Source organism: Quercus lobata, chromosome 3 (assembly GCF_001633185.2).
Source record: "Quercus lobata isolate SW786 chromosome 3, ValleyOak3.0 Primary Assembly, whole genome shotgun sequence".
Lineage (NCBI taxonomy): Eukaryota > Viridiplantae > Streptophyta > Magnoliopsida > Fagales > Fagaceae > Quercus > Quercus lobata.
This window is the reverse complement of record NC_044906.1, coordinates 35,311,702-35,329,563: the sequence shown is the minus strand read 5'-3', so window position 1 is coordinate 35,329,563 and position 17,862 is coordinate 35,311,702. Positions and strand designations below refer to the sequence as shown.

At 33.4% G+C, this 17,862-nt stretch overlaps 1 long non-coding RNA gene across 6 annotated transcripts; it reads right to left on the bottom strand.

The window, feature by feature from the left end:
* Positions 1–6,290: 6,290 nt before the first annotated feature.
* LOC115981609 lies at positions 6,291–10,645 on the bottom strand. Of its 6 annotated transcripts, none has more exons than XR_004089402.1 (5): positions 9,245–10,645; positions 7,645–7,756; positions 7,087–7,239; positions 6,755–6,899; positions 6,319–6,658 (listed from the first exon to the last, which is right to left on the bottom strand). It is a non-coding gene; the product is annotated as an uncharacterized LOC115981609 (long non-coding RNA). The 6 variants fall into 6 exon arrangements; XR_004089401.1 differs by having other exon boundaries at positions 6,319–6,697; positions 6,812–6,899; positions 9,245–10,644; XR_004089398.1 differs by having other exon boundaries at positions 6,812–6,899; positions 9,245–10,644.
* Between the last annotated feature and the right edge of the window lie 7,217 nt (positions 10,646–17,862).

The following is a 17,862-nucleotide window of genomic DNA, read 5'->3' as shown; positions in this document are numbered from 1 at the left end:
TCTCAACTTTAAAATGTGATGGAGCTACAAATATTTTAAATCCATAGAATAACCTCTCTCTCTCTCTCTCTCTCTCTCTCTCTCTCTCTATATATATATATATATATATATAAACATATATTCTTTATATAACTAAAAAATATATAACTTTGCAAAAATAGACCAAGAAATTGTGTTTTCGAAGTCTCGCTTATGCCTTTCTATCTTAAGTAAAATTATACTACCCAAACAACTATAGAGGCAGTACACACCCACATATGTAATTTTAAATATTATCTCAACTTGAAAATATGATGGAGCTACAAATATTTTAAATCCATAGAATAACCTCTCTCTCTCTCTCTCTCTCTACACACACACATATATATATATATAAACATATATTCTTTATATAACTCAAAAAAATATATTTTTTACAAAATGTATAGTCTTCTGATGATCTCTATAGTTTGTGGTTAGTTTCAAATCAAAACCCTAAAATTTAAAAGGTTAATTTTAATTAAAACTATATAATGGCACAAATTTTGGATAGTTGATTTACGTCGTCCAAAGCTAGCATCCATGAATACCAATAATTTTATACTGGCCTCTATTCTAGCTTGTATATTTTAGTACAATGCCCAAACTTATACCTGATGATGCTCCACTCTTGATAGATACGACAAAATTCACAGCCAAACAGCCTTATAAACAGTGTACACATTGAGAGAGAGAGAGAGAGAGAGAGAGAGAGAGAGAGAGAGCACTTTCCTGTTCTTGATGGTGAATGTTTTATCTTTTTTTTTTTTTTTTTGGATAATTAAATGGTTAATGTTTTATCATCCAAAGGAATGGGACCGGTTGTATATATTGAAATCATCCCATTGTTGAATGGAGTGACACCCAAAGCATTACTTCAGTGTACGTTTTGAAGTAACGCTTGGACCAACTCCGGTTACAGCTGGTTCTGCACTGTGGCCATCATCAACTCCATTTAATTACATCTCTGACTCGCACACAATGAACATGATCTTACTTTTCATCTCTCAATGCGTTTTCTATTGTGTTCAAACTAGTAAGTAATTTGTGTGACACACCAAAATACACGTACAATAAGTATTATGAACACTACAAAAACGCTTATATCAAGCCCAATATAGCAATATCTCTAAAAGAAAACAACACAAACATGTCCTCGAGTGGATCAGATCGAAAATGGATCGCCCTAAATAAATTGCAAGTGGGATGGATCAATCAAATTACAAGTCAGGTTAATTGGTTACTATCTGACTGTATTTTTTTATGTACAAGAAAAAAAAAATAATAATAAATTTGATTAAAGTGCCTTTATCTTTCTTTCAATACAAATAAGATAAAAAAAAATAAACAATGCTAAAAAATAAAAGTTAAATAATACGTAAAAGTTTAAATTTACACAAACTAATAAATTTTTTTAGGTACAGTATATAATCACTATAAATTCTTAGGATTTGTTTATCTATATATATATATATATATATATATAACCGAAGCCTTTGGAGCTCCTACAATTTTCCACGTCATCACTATTTTCTTTTTCTTTTTCTTTTTATTTTAGATTCTTTTTATTTTTGGTTTTATATCTTATTAAGTATTACAATAGTTTAGTTTAAATAAAACTCTATTAGATATATGTTTCAAAAACTTGAAAATTCTATTTCAACTAAAATTCTATAACAAAAATTTTCACAAATATAAACTTCTGCCAAGGTTGAAACCCTTCATACTCACTCAAATTTTCACAAAGAAAACACACATATCAAATTGAAGTCATAGTAGGAAGCAAGTTGATTCTTCAACAAGAACAAATCCTGTAGTACAAAGGCCACCAAATCGCTTTTAGTTTTAAACTCGATTGTCTTATTAACAACAAAGTCTATGAATTGCAGTGATGGACAGCCGACCACAAATAACATCCACACAAGGGCTTGATGTTCTTCTTAATTATCTCATATAATTCTAGGAATTATTTTATTTAATATTTTTTGGAATTAATATATTTAGATGGTTGGCATAGCAGACAATGTAAAAACAATTTTCTGTCAATTATGTTGCCTTCTGCATAACCCTAAATCAATGTTGAAAAGTTGTGTTTTACAACCATCTGATCTTGGTAACCAAACCCTGCACCTATGATTGTTTATGATTATTTTTGTTCACTGTTTGTAGTTTAAACCCATTAAAACTTATTGCTTGATGGTATTTCATGGTTTTTCTTTCCCTTTACCTTTTCTTTCAAGGTTGCTAGGAACACAACCTAACATGTGATTTTTTTTTCATTGTTTAAAGTTTAGACCCATTAAAATTTAAAACTTATTACTTTATAGGTTCATGTACTTTTTTCTTCTTCTTATTTTTCTCTTTTGAATAGTCATATATTTTTGGCATTTTGGAAGTTTTCACATCTGAATTTTTGTGTTAGTTTTTGCAATATTTGAACATGTTTAGCAGGTTTCAACAACTATACCATGTATCACTCTTTTGAAGGTAATCAATTTTTCTTTTATATTTCTCTATTATAAAATCATATATATATATATATATAGTTTTGTTTCAATAATTTATAGGATGTAAATCTTATGATTCCTTAATATTTTTTGGCCTTTTGGAAGTTTTAACGTCTGACTTTTTGAGTTATAATTTTGTAATATCTAAAACTATCTGGAAAATTTCAATGATTATAACCATGAATTATTATTTTTAGTGTAACAAATTTTTCTCTTATATTTTTCTGTTGTGTAGTCACACACACATATATATTTTTATAATTTTTAAGCTCTTAATCTTTTGATTCTTTTTAATAGTTATAGGTTTATAGTCATGAACTATTCTTTAATATTTTTTGTAAGTCATTGCACATTCAAACAATTACTTCTTTATCAAATTGTAACACAAATTGAAGTTATACAAGAGCAATTCATGCAATAATGTAGTTTTTTAATCAATTTAAAATTTTATAAAATCATTTTAGTTTACCACATAAATATGTAGGTTTCCGTGCATAGCACAGGTTAGCAACTAATTATTATTATTATTATTATTATTATTATTATTATTATTATTATTATTATGATTTCAAGCTTGCGTACAAGTGTAATGTAGCGTGTGCAAGTAAAACTGTGAATAGTAAATATACCGTATTGTCTAATCTGAATTTGATAGGTGGGGGTAAAAACATTCACTTTAAAAGCAATTGCATCAGTTTGGCCAAATTCTTCTGTCTATTTTACACTAAGAATCTACTTTTTCTGTGAGTTCTAGTTAGCTCAATTGGTAAAGTCTCTGATGGTTGTATAAGAGATCTGGGATTTAATCCCCGCCTACACCAAAAACTGATTGGTGTTTTGGTCTGATGATAAAGAACTATATCATTAGGAGCGGACACCATAGGTTGAAACTCTCTAAAAAAAAAAAAAAATCTACTTTCTCTATTTTATATTACCACTTTTTCAAAACACCCACCTTAATCCTTCTATTTTACCATCTTTTCTATTTAAATAATATTATTTTATTATTTTATTAATATCTATATTTTTAATATCTTTTTCATCTTAACCTCATCTCAAGTCTCAACCGTGTGATTATCAAAAGGTCTGGTACTCTCTTCCTCTCTTCCTCTCTTCCTCTCTCATATATCAAACCCAAAACTCACACATGGTAGAAAATCCGACGGCGGAAACAAGCAAATCCGGGTAGCAGCAAGGCAAATCAGCAATGGCAGCATCAAGGCAAATCTGACAAGAGCAATGGTTCCGGTGGGTTTGGCTTGATTTTAAGTTGGGTTTTCTGATGGTTTGTTTTGATTTTCTGTTGATTTTGGTTCAATTTTGTGGTTGATTATCAACTGTTGAATGGGTTGCAGTGGTGGTGATTGGGTGGTGCTGGGTTGGTGGTTAGGTGTTTCTCCTCCTCTTCTTTTATTCTTCTTTTCCTGGATTGTAGTGTCCATTGGGATGCTGTGTTTGTTCTGTGTATCTTTTGCTGGGTTGGCGAATGGTGAAAGAGAGTATGAACGATGAGAGAGAAAAAAATAATAAAATATTGTTATACACAGCTACAGTAACCGTGTATATTTACACGGTTACTGTAGCAAAGGTGTGAATATACTCATCTTTACACCCTCTGATGTGGGTAGTTTTGGAGAAAAATTGGGCCAAAATGGCCAAATGGCCATAAAATCATTGGGATGCTGTGTTTGTTCTGTGTATCTTTTGCTGGGTTGGTGAATGGTGAAAGAGAGTATGAACGATGAGAGAGAAAAAAAATAATAAAATATTGTTATACACAGCTACAGTAACCGTGTATATTTACACAATTACTATAGCAAGGGTGTGAATATACTTATCTTTACACCCTCTGATGTGGGTAGTTTTGGAGGAAAATTGGGCCAAAATGGCCAAATGGCCATAAAATCCTAACTATGTAGTTAGTAGGTCTGGTTCCCAAATTATATTTTTTACTAGCATCTCGAGTCTAAAAGACTCGATTTAGGGTCTATAAATCGAGTTTTTGGAACTCGATTTTCATGGGTTGTTCACATCTGATGTGGCACTTTTTCCAGGTGGCATCTACATGGAAATCAAGTCTCTAAAACTCGATTTCTAACCCAAAAATAATATTATTAATGACCCAAAATGCAGAAACAGCAAAAAAAAAAAAAAAAAAAAAAAAACTGGAAAGAAAGAAAAAAAAAGAAAGAAAGAGAAGAAGAAAAAGAAGAAATGGAGATGCAGCAAGCCGACCCAGACCGCGCAAGACCAGGCCATGCCAGATCCAGGCCGCCGCGCGACCCAGGCCGCGCGATCTAGGTTTTTTTTTTTTTTTTTCCTCATATTTTCTATTGTTGTGGTTTTCTTTTCCTGTTGTCCTTGTGGTTTTTTTTTTTTTTTCTTTTTTCTTTTTAAATGTAAATCGAGTCTTAGAAGCTCGATTTCCATATAGATGCTACGTGGAAAAAGTGCCACATCAGACGTGAACAACCCATGAAAATCGAGTCTGAAAAACTCGATCTATAGACCCTAAATCGAGTCTCTTAGACTCGAAATGCTAGTAAAAAATATAGTTTGGGAACCAGAACTACTAACTACATAGTTAGGATTTTATGGCCATTTTACCATTTTGGCCGGAAAATTGTGTAAATTTGGATACTTTTTGTATTATACACATCTTTACACCCGTTGATGTGGATGCTCAAGCAAGTTGAGTATAGGTTGACCTGATTCAATCCATAAGTTAAGCGGGTCAAATATAAGTTGACTTGTTTATTTTGGATCAAGTATTTTCTTTTGGGTTCAAATCATATTATTAAGTTCGAGTTCGATTAAGAACTAGTTATCATCATGAGCAGACGCTATAGATTGAAACACTCTTTTAAAAAAAAAAATATTCGAGTTCAATTTTGTGAGATCTACCTACGCCTAAAGAAAACAACACCACCAATTAACAACCACAACTAATAATATAGGCTAATTTAGCTCTTTTCCCATACCACCCTGGAATCCATATTAGTAGTGTGGTTTAGCAGTAAAGTTGTCTGGCCCAGCAGCATGTATGCATTGGACACTAACGCTTGGGAAATCACTGATCATCAATTGTCTGTTTTGCGGCCCAGAAAAGTTGACAACTCGTGTTCTACACTGCTCCTTTATCTTGCAAGTCTAAAACTCTTCTCTTTAACACCCAATTCATCGGTAAAGCTGAACACTTTTTTGTCCTATAACTCTCACAACCTACCATACTACAAGAAATTTAGCTATTTTCAATGGTTGAAACCGTTGAAAAAAAGTACTAAAAACCGTCAAAAATACTATTTTCGATGGTTGAAATGACCATCGAGAACTGTCACTAAAAACTATGTCGAGAATATTTTTCTACAGCCTATGTAACTGTTGAAAAAAATGGTACACCTTTATCAACGGTTAATAAATGTCGAAGTATTATTAAAAACCATTGAAACATATACACATAAATGTAAAGTATGCTTATTACTTTTTTCCACATGCAATCAACCGTCTGTAAAGAGTTTCTTGAGAGAAGTTTCAACGGTTTATAAACGTTGAAATAAGTATTTTCTTCTTAAAAATTAAATAAATTTGGATGTGCTCTTTCACATTTATCAAAATTTAATAACCTAATTCAAAATATAAACATAACACAATCGTGCAATTCCAAATTGAATTACAACAACCAATCAACTACTCTTATAACACATAGTGAAATGAACTGCACAAATCAACACAACTTAATTGCTCTGCCTACTGCCCTCTACACTGTTAAATTTGAAACAAAAATCACTACATGTAATCGCCAAAACCAAAAAATAAGACTTTTAGTTCGATACATACACTGTTATACAATGGATAGAGGTTAAACCAAAATCACATATATTACTATAGCTCTAGATCACTGCACCCTTATCTTTTTCCTTTGTTTCTTGTTCTTACAATGGATAGAGGTTAAACCAAAATCAATATAACAAAATTGAAGTTTACAGGCATTGAAACTACAAACTTTAGCATAACTAAGAAAGAGATCATATGATTTGTATTCAAACCAAAGGCAAGGATGCTAAGCCGTAATTCTTGACCGGCCCTTTGCTATTCTTCGAGCAATGACTCTCCTCCCACCCTTGGTTGCCTTGCTGTTCACGTGAAAAAGTGCATTAGCCAACATGCAAATCCTACATAGTTTTGTTCACAATTTTCTCAGCTAAGAAAAATTCATAAAGCGACTTAACAGTTAATACATGCCATAAGGCAGACACTTGACCATAAAGTGGGAGGAAAAGTCCTACCAATCTGTGTCTTTAGTTCTTATATGTAATATAGAAACTCAATGATGTCCCAAGCAGTTCAACTATGACCAACATAATGGTACACAACCTAACAAGAAAAAAAATGAACTATTTTAAATTGGTCAAAACCTAAGCAGAGCATATTAAAATGTCCAACACAATTAGAAAAATCAAGTTAAAGAATTAAAAATATCTAACTAATATTAATGACCAATAAAAAAAAAAAAAAAAAAAAGGAAACCAGAGAGCATCACGAGTTGTATGTCACTACTCACTAAAGTTGTCCTCCTTCACGGCCCATTAGTTCCAAGTGCTCCACCTATTTATTATAACCTTAAATGAAGGCTACTTGAGCGAAATGCGGCAAAAGGAAGGAAAATCCATGGTAGACAAGCAAGCCCAACTAGATGATGTAGGGCTTATTTTACCTATGGACCTTGGTCATTAGTCATGAAAATATGAAAGTCCAAATTAAATTGTACATCAGGCTATCAGTGAGCATCTAGAGCCAACAGTTTATATAAATCCATAACTTGGTGACCTCTGCAATGATAGTAGATAAATATGATGGCTTGTACAATTTGGAAATTACAAAAAGCCATGTACAAATAGTGGCTAATCATAAATACAGTTATACTCTTCACAATGAAATATATAATGCCCTATGCATATGATTATTGCACTCAAAAAAATAAGTTTCAGCTATCATATGCCAAATCAACTGTATGAGATCTCAATTTTGATGAATGAAAAGAAGCATCACAGAATGTGACTGCAAAAATAGGAGCATTTAATAGATTCATATATTAACCCCATATGCATGAGAAACTGACCTTATTTGGATCTTTCAATTCTTTAAAAGATTTATTTAATTTGATAAATGTTTGATGAGCCTGAGGATGAGGGCATTTATCCAGGTGCACTAAAAGAGACAATTTCCAGTACCTAATTCATGACCATGGCAACCATTAGATAAAAAGAAAAAAAATTACATAATGTACAAGCTCACAAGTTTACAACCATATAAGATAAATGAAAATTCTAACAAAGGTAATGTTAACTAGTTCTACCTACCTTTAAAATGATGATGAATTATGAAAAATAACGAGTTGAGTGCAACCACATTGTTAAGATACTGGGTGTGCTGGTTAGTGGTGTGTATGATGTGCCTAATAGCTGGCTTAGTAGTGTGTGTGATGTGCCTAACAATGTGATGAGGTGTGCCTGTTGTGGTGATGATGGGTGCATGTACTGGTGCTATATAGAGGCATGTGCAGTTAAAGTGATCAGTTCATGAGAGTTAGTTAGGAAACTGTTAGAGATAGTTACACTTGGTAGTTACTGAGCTTGTAATTGATTGTAATTGTATATAAGCCCAAATTTTGGGATAATGAGGATAAGCTTGGAATTAACTCAGTTACTCTTCTTTTCTTGTTCTGACTCTGTTTGGAGGTGGTCCCCTCAAAGTGACCAATATCTTTCTTTCCCATCTTTCTATTCTTGCCATTACTTCCTTCCATAATCTAGCTCTTAACACACATTTCAGCTTCAATTCTACATAGTTGAGTGCTATAATTCCTACTCTTAAATAATCTGAACATCGTGTGAGGCTTTTTTTATTGAGCAGTGTCATGTTTGAAATACTTACAAAGGCTTTTAGATATAGTTCCTAGTCTTGATATTCTACAAATTGCTTATTGAATACACAGAATCACAAATTGCAAACGTATAACATTCAAAGTCTCACTTTAGACATGCAATTTTCCTATTACTCAAATTAATGTAGTCCACTTCTACTCCAACAACAGCTAAACCACATTAATTCATAATTTCCTTATAAACAAATGTCCCCTTTTACCAATCAAAAATCCAAATTCAATGGCACATAAATGATAACCATCATAACAAAGCCATAAAACAACAAAAACACAACCTCATGTCTTATTTCTTATAACATGCCAAGAATAAACCCACCTTCTCTCTTTTTATTGGCTAAGCACATAAAATAATTGCTCTAGCCGACGAAACTTAACATATGACAAGCACTCCCAAAAAAGAAAAAAACACAACCCTCATCTCTCATTTCTTATAACATGCCAAGATTAAATCCACCTTCTCTCTTTTTATTGGCTAAGCACATAAAATAATTGCTCTAGCCGACGGAACATATCATATGACAAGCACTCCCAAAAAAGAAAAAAACACAACCCTCATCTCTTATTTCTTATAACATGCCAAGATTAAACCCACCTTCTCTCTTTTTATTGGCTAGGCACATAAAATAATTGCTCTAGCCCACGAAACATAACATATGACAAGCACTCCCAAAAAAGAAAAAACAAAAAAAAAGGCCCATGTTCCAAAATCAACCAAATTATCAGTTTCATGTTCCAAAATGAACCAAATTATCACAACCCCATTCTCTACAATTACCTCTCCTTGTGTTCTTGGATGTGCTTCATCTAAGCCTTGTAGTGGCTCTTTATATACTGTTTAGCCACAGCCACCCTCTTCATGGTCAAGCTGGACCCCACCTCCACCTCCTCCTCCTCCTTAGCCATGGGTCCCACTGTGTTCTCTTCTCTCCTCACCTCCTCCTTATCATAATTAGAGAACTTGATCGCAGAGTAGCTAGCTAATAAACAAGAAATACATGAATTTGTTTCTTAGAAGTGAGCCTCAAAAAGTGAAACAAAAGAAGCGGCAATCATAGCAAAAGCTTCTCCGGCATGAAATGTGGGGCTTTCCCATTGAAACGGGTAAGGAATATATACCCTGCATCAACATGTGATGACATAGTGGAATAATGTCACATAATGATGTAGTCAAAATTTGTTGTAAGAATGTGAAAAACATAGACTAAGTTGTTTGTGGCCTTCCTATTGGCCTCTGGTTTCAAAAATTGAGGAAAATACTGCAAAAGTAACACGTTGATGGACTCTAATTTTCACAGCAACCAAACAAAGCATTAATGTGAGCTTTGAAATTCCAATGCACTATCAAAAATAAAAGGAAGTAAACTCAAATTCCATTCTAGGAGAACTATTTACTAAAGCCATAAAATCAAACATGCAAACAATAACTTAGAATCAAATACCAAAGAAATTGAAAAACCTCACACGTGCGAGCTTTGGTGCCCTAACTCCAATCCTCAGCTTCGATCACAACGAATCGAGACAATTCAACCTCCAGCCTCGCAACTCCAATCCTCAATCCTTCCCTATTCAACCTCCGGCCTTGCTCGCTTCCTTGCCTTGACACCGTTGTGATCAAGCTCTGCAACACCATCGACGAAATTGCATAGAGGAACACAGCAAGAAGCACCAAGAAGTAGAATGCTGACTTCTCCTTCAGCCAGGGCAAACTCTTGCGATTGAAGCGGGTCGGGTGAGATCGACTACGGAGAAGAACCGGACGATCCGTGTCGGACTTGAGTCAGTTTCGCTTCATAGGGAAATGATCGCGGATTGAGCGGAAAGCGTCACCGCCTTCTCCATTGCCACCACTCTCGCTAGTGCCAGGCGGAGAGGAGCTTCGTCCCATGAAAAAAAAAAAAAAAATTTTGAAAAGTTTAGTTATGGAAATTGGAAGAGAAATTTTGAGATGTGAATAGTGATTGCTAGAGCTTTGAAAATTATAGGTTTTGTGAGAGAGAGATTTGAGCTAAGAGAAAACCCGTGAAACTAAGTTCTAAAAAACTTTGATTTGAACGGTAGCTCTATATAAGTTCAGTGTTACTGATTTTCAACATTTATTACGACCGTTGATAAAAGATGTAATTTATTTTCCGTGTTCCTGAATGATGAAGCTGCGGATAAAAGTATTTTTCCCTATTTAAAATTTTTTTTTAACACTTGTTTCAATAGTTGTGCCAACCGTAGAAATAAGAATACACCTTTGTTTCGACAGTTGTGCGAACTGTAGAAATAAGTATACACTTGTTTCACATTTTAATCAACGGTTGAGTACAATTGTAGAAATTTAAGGTTTTATTAACGCTTTTTAGTGACCGTGGATAAAAAAATGTTGAAAAAAGTCAATTTTGTTATAGTGATAATAGAAAGCTTAATCTCGTTATTGTATGCCCTTATTAGAAATTTTTTTATGAGAATTTGAAAAAGTTGTTAAAATAGTTAATCATTTTTTTCTTTTTTCATATAAAAGTTTCCTAAAATAGTTTGTTAATAAATACCCTTAGGGCATACGTTAGTAAAATCCTAATTACTAACACTCAACAGTGATAGCAAAGCAATAATGACTACTTCTATCATTGCCTCAGTTTTGTTCCAAAGCGAAACTGGAAGCCACCTGATGATGCCATGTGCCCCCGTGGCCCAACCATCATGAGCAGCTCTGGAAGTTACAACAGAGCCAAAGAGGTGAAACGGTTCGGCAATCACAGGTTGAAGTTAGGTGTCAAATTGGTGGGTTTGGGTTGGACATAAATGAGTTAGGTATATAAAATCATTTACCTATTTAATTACCAATTAGTTAGAGTATTAGCATTGGAGGTTGAAAAACCCCCCAGTTGCTATTTTAGCAACCCACTTGCTTAAATTGAGCTTTATTCGGGCGTGAGTTGCTAAGAAATTTTAGTAACCATGAACAGTAAGTTTGTGTTTATACAACCTACTGTTCATGGGTTGTGTAAAGATAAAAAAAATATATATATATATTTATATATTAATCACTCTCTCTCTTCTCTCATAAATATTTATCAGTTTTTTTTAAATATTATTTGAAGGTTTAGTTTATATTATTTTAATGAGATATATGTAAAAATAGAAATTGGAATGTTGAATGAGTTATAAAATGAGATGGTAAAATAGATAAAGTAGGTTTTGAGAATGTAAAATAGATGTTTTTTTTACATCCTCAGATTGTGAATGCTCTTATAACCCAAACCAACCCAACCTAATAAGTAAAATCCAATTCACCCAATTACCTAATAATCAATGAATATATATAACAAAAATACATCTAAAACCTCAAAAATGGCCAAAATACCCCCATAAACCCTAAAAATGACCAAAATACCCAAAAACCTTAAAAATGACAAAAATACTCCCAAAAATCTAAAAATGACCAACATACTCCCCAAAACCTCAAATATTACCAAAATACCCTAAACCTCTAATTTGACAAAAATACCCCCGAAACATCCAAAATTACCAAAATACCCTCTAAAATTTAAATAATGCCCAAAATACCCATGAAACCCCCAAAATGACAAAAATAACCCCTGTTGAGATACAATTTTTTCACTCATACTACAAGCCCCAATCCTATTTAATCACATTTATTTATTCACCAAAAAAATACCAAAATATCACCCATAAATTATTTTGAGCCTCCATGAATATTTCTCTTCCTATTGGCCCGCAAATATTTCATATCTCATTATCTAAATTGGACCATGATATAAACCATCACAAAAAGCCAAAAAAAAAAAAAAAAACTCATCTCTTCTCCAATTTCATTATCATTATTTAGCTAAGTCCAAAACTGGCCCTACGAGCTCAATGCACACATCCCATTCTTTTTAAAGCCCAAGCTTACTTATGCTTGGCAATATTTCAAAAGCCTATGATTCAAGTCTATGGAAAAGCAATTTTATTAATGGAATTCAAATCCATAATCAAAGCCCATGGTTTAAACCCATGACAATTTTATCAATAGAATTCAAATCCATAATCAAAGCTCATGGTTCAAACCAATGGCAATTTATTTATCAAAAGCCCAATTCACATTGGCAATATTAAAAGCCCAATTCTCGTTGGCGACATTAAAAGCCCAATTCTCATTAACACTATTAAAAGCCCAAACTAACTACTTCGCACTATTTTATCAAAAGCCCAAGATTATTAATACTTGGCAAAATACTATATCATAAGTATTTCACTTAAAAGTCCAATGATGAACAATGTTTTAAGTTCTTAAACTTATTACTGTAATATTACAAGCCCATGGAATCTATGACAATTATCTATTCTCAAAAACCATGGCAATAATCTTATAAAAGCCCCATGAAAAGTTATGATTATTTATCTTAAAACCATGACATTTATTTATTTCATAATATATTACAAACCCATGGAATTTATATAATAAGAACCCATGGTCACTATTTATATCACAACATTTCCAAAACTCATGGTAATTATTTACCTTACAAGCCCATTATGATTACCTATAGAAAAACCCATGAGATTATCACATTATTCCATTATAATAGTTGTTACCATATTTTATTTGAAACCCATGGATATTGCCTCTATTAAAACCCAAGGTAAATATTATTCACAAAAAACATTGGAGGTTACTAGTTAAAAGCCCCAAAGAAAATATCATTTGCAAAATAATCCATGGCAAAAATTATGAGAAACTATACAAATTGATATGTAAAGCCCATGGAAATTAATACCCAAAAACTATCATAAATATTTATTAAAGCTCATGAATACATTTTATTTTTACTAACAACTAAAGCCCACGTGGAATAAAAATCCATGGCAATATATGATGACTTTATCCATTTTGTAGGGCTCACAATGAGAAAGCAAAAAGATAGGCCCAAATGAAGAGAACCACCAAGTCAAAGGCCCACCAAAGTACTCAGCCCTCGTGACTAAACCCAACATGAAGTCTTAGCCAAAACAACCCATGTGTGCAAACTGACCTAGCTAGAGAACTTCATTCAGTTCTGCCTTCCGCTGGAGGTCACCTTAAGAAGCAACTAAACTCCCAAACCAAATTAGAAGCTGACCACCTATCGCATCAGCCTCTCTGTCTTGCCATTTCTGACATGAACAATACTAAGGGGCTGGGTTGACACCAAAAAGTTGAAATGCAATAAATGCTATTCTTCCTCCCTAAAGTTTCAGTTACTGCTAGAGGAAGCCATGACAAAATCATCCAAACTTCAATAAACTAGCTTCCAAAGTACTAAAAATGTATAAAAACTAATTCATGAACCAAGCCCATGAATTCCTAAAGGGGAAATTTAGGAAAATGTGGTTTGGAGAGCATAAAAAATCTCCAGTGGAGCTCCCTGAAGTAGGCTAAAAGCTTGATACTTGGCTTGGGGTGAATAGTGCCAAAAAGTGCAGTGAGGCTCATAAATAGTAGTAAAAATAAGTTGAATAGTGAAATAATTTTCATTTTTCATTCTAACCCAAACGCGCGCACACGCACACACACGCACACACACACACACACACACACACACACACACACATATATATATATATATTTGCAAGTATAAACATACATTTTTTGACAAGTCAAGGTGGTCCAGTAACCACTCTGAGTTACATATAGAGCGGCCCCTGTCTGTGTATCTTGTACTAAAAGTGTGAAGTGTCAGTGTGTTGCCTCTTACATAATTCAATCTGCTCTTGTTATGAACTTTTTGGTTAATTTCATCTAGATATAAAAGAGTGTTTGAAGTATTTGATTATAGGGAATTTTCTCACATAGGGAATTTATACTCAAAATATTTTTATATACATAATTTTTTATTTATTAACTCTCATAAGTGAAAAACTTATTTTATATATCTAGATTAAATCAAGGAAAAAAAAAAAATCCCTATAATGCACATGAATTGATTGATTTATTTATTTTAATCTTTTTGTTCAAATGGTAGATTTGAAGCTATAAAAGAGATTTCTTGATCTTTATTATACTTATTCATTACATTTACACACTTATGCAATTGTAATTATGGTATGCATAAATTAGAGACTACCGAATTTTTATGCCTTAGGCTGCGTTTGTTTCGCCTAAAAAACATTTCAGGAAATCATTTTACACCTTACCGTGTGTTTGGTTGTGCATAGAAAATTTGGTCAAATGGAAAATCATTTCCGTTGACTGTAAAATGTGGCTGGCTGAAGTGTAAAATAGATTTGTAATCTATTTTACCTTCAAACCATTTCCAAAAAAAAAAAAAAAAAGAAGCACCGAACCAAGAGAGAGAGGCCGGTCACTTGAACTTGAGATTGACGGCACCACCATCTAAGCCGTGCCTCTCCCTCATCACCGATCGCCAGCCATCACCGATCCACCCCTCCCTCATCACCAATCCACAAACACCCGAGACCCACCTCTCCGATCGCCAGCCATGCACCGACGAGTATAGGTTGAGTTTCGATCTTGACAAACGACCGCAGGCCATGCATTGTTGTCACCACCCAAGACCGATCTCGTCGCCGCCACTAAAGACCATTCTCTCTTTCCCGATCTATCTCTCTTTCCCTCAATCTCTCAATCTTTCTCTCTTTGATCTTTGATTTTTTGTTGTTATTGTTGTGGTGGTGTGGGTGGTGGTGTTTTGGTGGTTTTTGTGTTGTGTGGTGGTGGGTTTTGTGTGGATAGTGGTGGATTTTCTGTGGGTGGTGATGTGTAGGTGGTGGTGGATTTTCTGATATAAAATTTGTTTGGAAGCTGGGAAATTGTGAAAATTTTGTAGGAAAATAGCATTTTCAGAATGTTACCAAACACTGGAAATCGTTTTTCAGATTATTTTCCATTGCACACTCAAATGCCCAAATTTTAATTTCCTTATGGGAATTTGTTTTCCCCCACATTCATTTTACACTCGGAATTCGATTTATATTGAACCAAACGCAACCTTAAAGAAAAAGTAAAAGAAAGAAAACAAAAAGAAAGTTGATTCCCAGCAGGGGAAAAAAATGTTGATTGGTGGATTAAGAAGATAGGGAAAAATAAAATAAAAAAATTAGCTACCATACGCATGCCTAATTTTTTTTTAATTAAAATTTTTTGGGGGTAACTACACATGCCTACTTAAGCATTGTGAATGTTAACAAAATAAAAGCTAAAAAAAATATTGATTGGTTGACTTCTTTTGGTGTCATGACATTGGAATTGACTTCATAATTTTGGATGGCAAGATTTTTCTGAATTGAGAGTGGAACGTTTGTCTACTTCACACCTTTTGTGAAACCAATAACGTAACAGATGTAATAGCAACGATAGGTAAACAATAAACTGAGGAAATAATACAATCAATGTCCAAATTTTGTTTATAACAACAACTAGGCTTGGGACATTTTTCAATTTAGCGCTCCTATAGAACGCTCTATAAACCTTTTTGTAAATGGAAAAAATTAATGGATGTTTTAAAGATGTTTTTTTAATGAACGAGTTTAGAAAAATGTTTAATATAAAAATGAAAAAAAAGAAAGTAAAAAAACTCTTCTTTGGCTCTTCCTAGAGTTTTTTGGCTGATTATTGCAAAAAACTGAGTTTATTGGTGATATAGGCACTATTCAAAGTTATTTGGAAAAATGTGGAAAGATAGTGAATTTCGTCAACACCGTTGCCAAAATTGCAAGAAAAAGTATGAGAGAGAGGGAAGATAAGCGATGTGATGGAGGAGGAAGAAAAAATTGAATTTCGGTAATGAGTTTATTGAAATTCTTGCTGCCCCAAGCTCTACCTGTGAAGTGCCCCCAGTGCTATGCTAGGTGGAGTGCTGAAAAGGGAATATGAATTGTGGCAACCAAGTTGCCGAAATTGTAGGGAAGGGAGGAGAGAGAAAATATGAATTGTGGCAACCAAGTTGTTGAAAATGGGAGGAAAAAAAAATTGTGGCAACCAAAAAAATTTGTGGCAATGGCATTGCCGAAATAGAGGGAAAAAAAAATTGTGACAATTGATTTGTGGCAATGGAATTGCCGAAATAGGAGGAAAAAAAATTTTGTGGCACTGAAAATTGGAGGAGTCTATCATCCAATCACCTCACCTCTTCCTCTGATTCTTATTCTCCAAAGTACTTGGAATATATTAATTAATCATTCCCAATAAAACCTAACCTACTGATATCACGCCTAAAATCTATGTCATGGATTCTTTTTTGTCTTTTCATTTCTCCTCTTCATAATAAAAGACAAGTACCCTCACTAAAGGATTGCATCTCCTCACAAACTTACATCCTTTGATTGTTCAATTACTCTTTTGCTTTGCTTCAGTGTGCACAACTAAGGATTGTAAGTTTTGGGTTAATGTAAGTTTTTTTGCTTTGCTTATTAACTTACAGCTCTAGAAATTAACAAATTTATTATTATTGTATAAATATATGCTTTGTAAATGTTAGAAGATAATACATTGTAAAATATTATGTATTGTTGTAGTTAATATTGTTTGTATGCCTATGATTATGATTATGATTATGATTACTGTTGTTGTTATTATTCAAATTTTAGATTAATGAATTTTTTTATGGTTAGGACTACAAGCATTTTCAGTATTGTTGTTATTTTGTGTTTATTTATTATTATCTGATTGTGTGTGTGTATGTGTGTGTGTGTGTGTGTGTTTTTTCCAAGTATCACTCTATAATTCTCACTCTTTCAGTTGGTATCACAATTGTGGTAAGCATCTCAACTCTCTAATTAAATTTATGTATGTGTTTTATTAATTTTGAAATTATTTAATATTATTTATTGTTATTATTAGTATATGACCACAAAAATTGTAATAAATTGTATTATTATGATCTTTTTATAATAAATTTTACTTTGTTATTGTCAATTATTACATCTATTACTTGAAAAAATATATTGCGTAATATGTTGTATTATTATTATTATTGTAGAGACAAGATTTATTTAACGGCCCAAGAATGACGTTGGGCTCGTAAGTAAAGGGCCCTAATAATATGATTTGTAGAGAGTAGGCTTGAAAGGCAGGACCTTAGCCATAGGTTAACGGTTTAGTCGTGGTTTCTGTGGAAACCTCTCTATGGGTGGACTTAGCTTGACTAGCTAAGCCTCTCATTAGAGTGAGTTGCAGGGTTTAAGTCCTCGGACAGTGTCCGAGGAGCTCTGTACCCTTCCCTTTTCCACCCTTTTTTTTTTTAGCCCCTAAAATAGCCCATGCTATTGGCACTGCGAGGCGTAGCCCCTAGCGGAAATTTATGTCGGAGCAACAACAACACGTCGCTGGAAATGTAGGAACCCTCACAGACCTTTGCTCGACAGAGACTCAACTCTGCCGCACCTGTGCCAACACGCAAGCCTTCC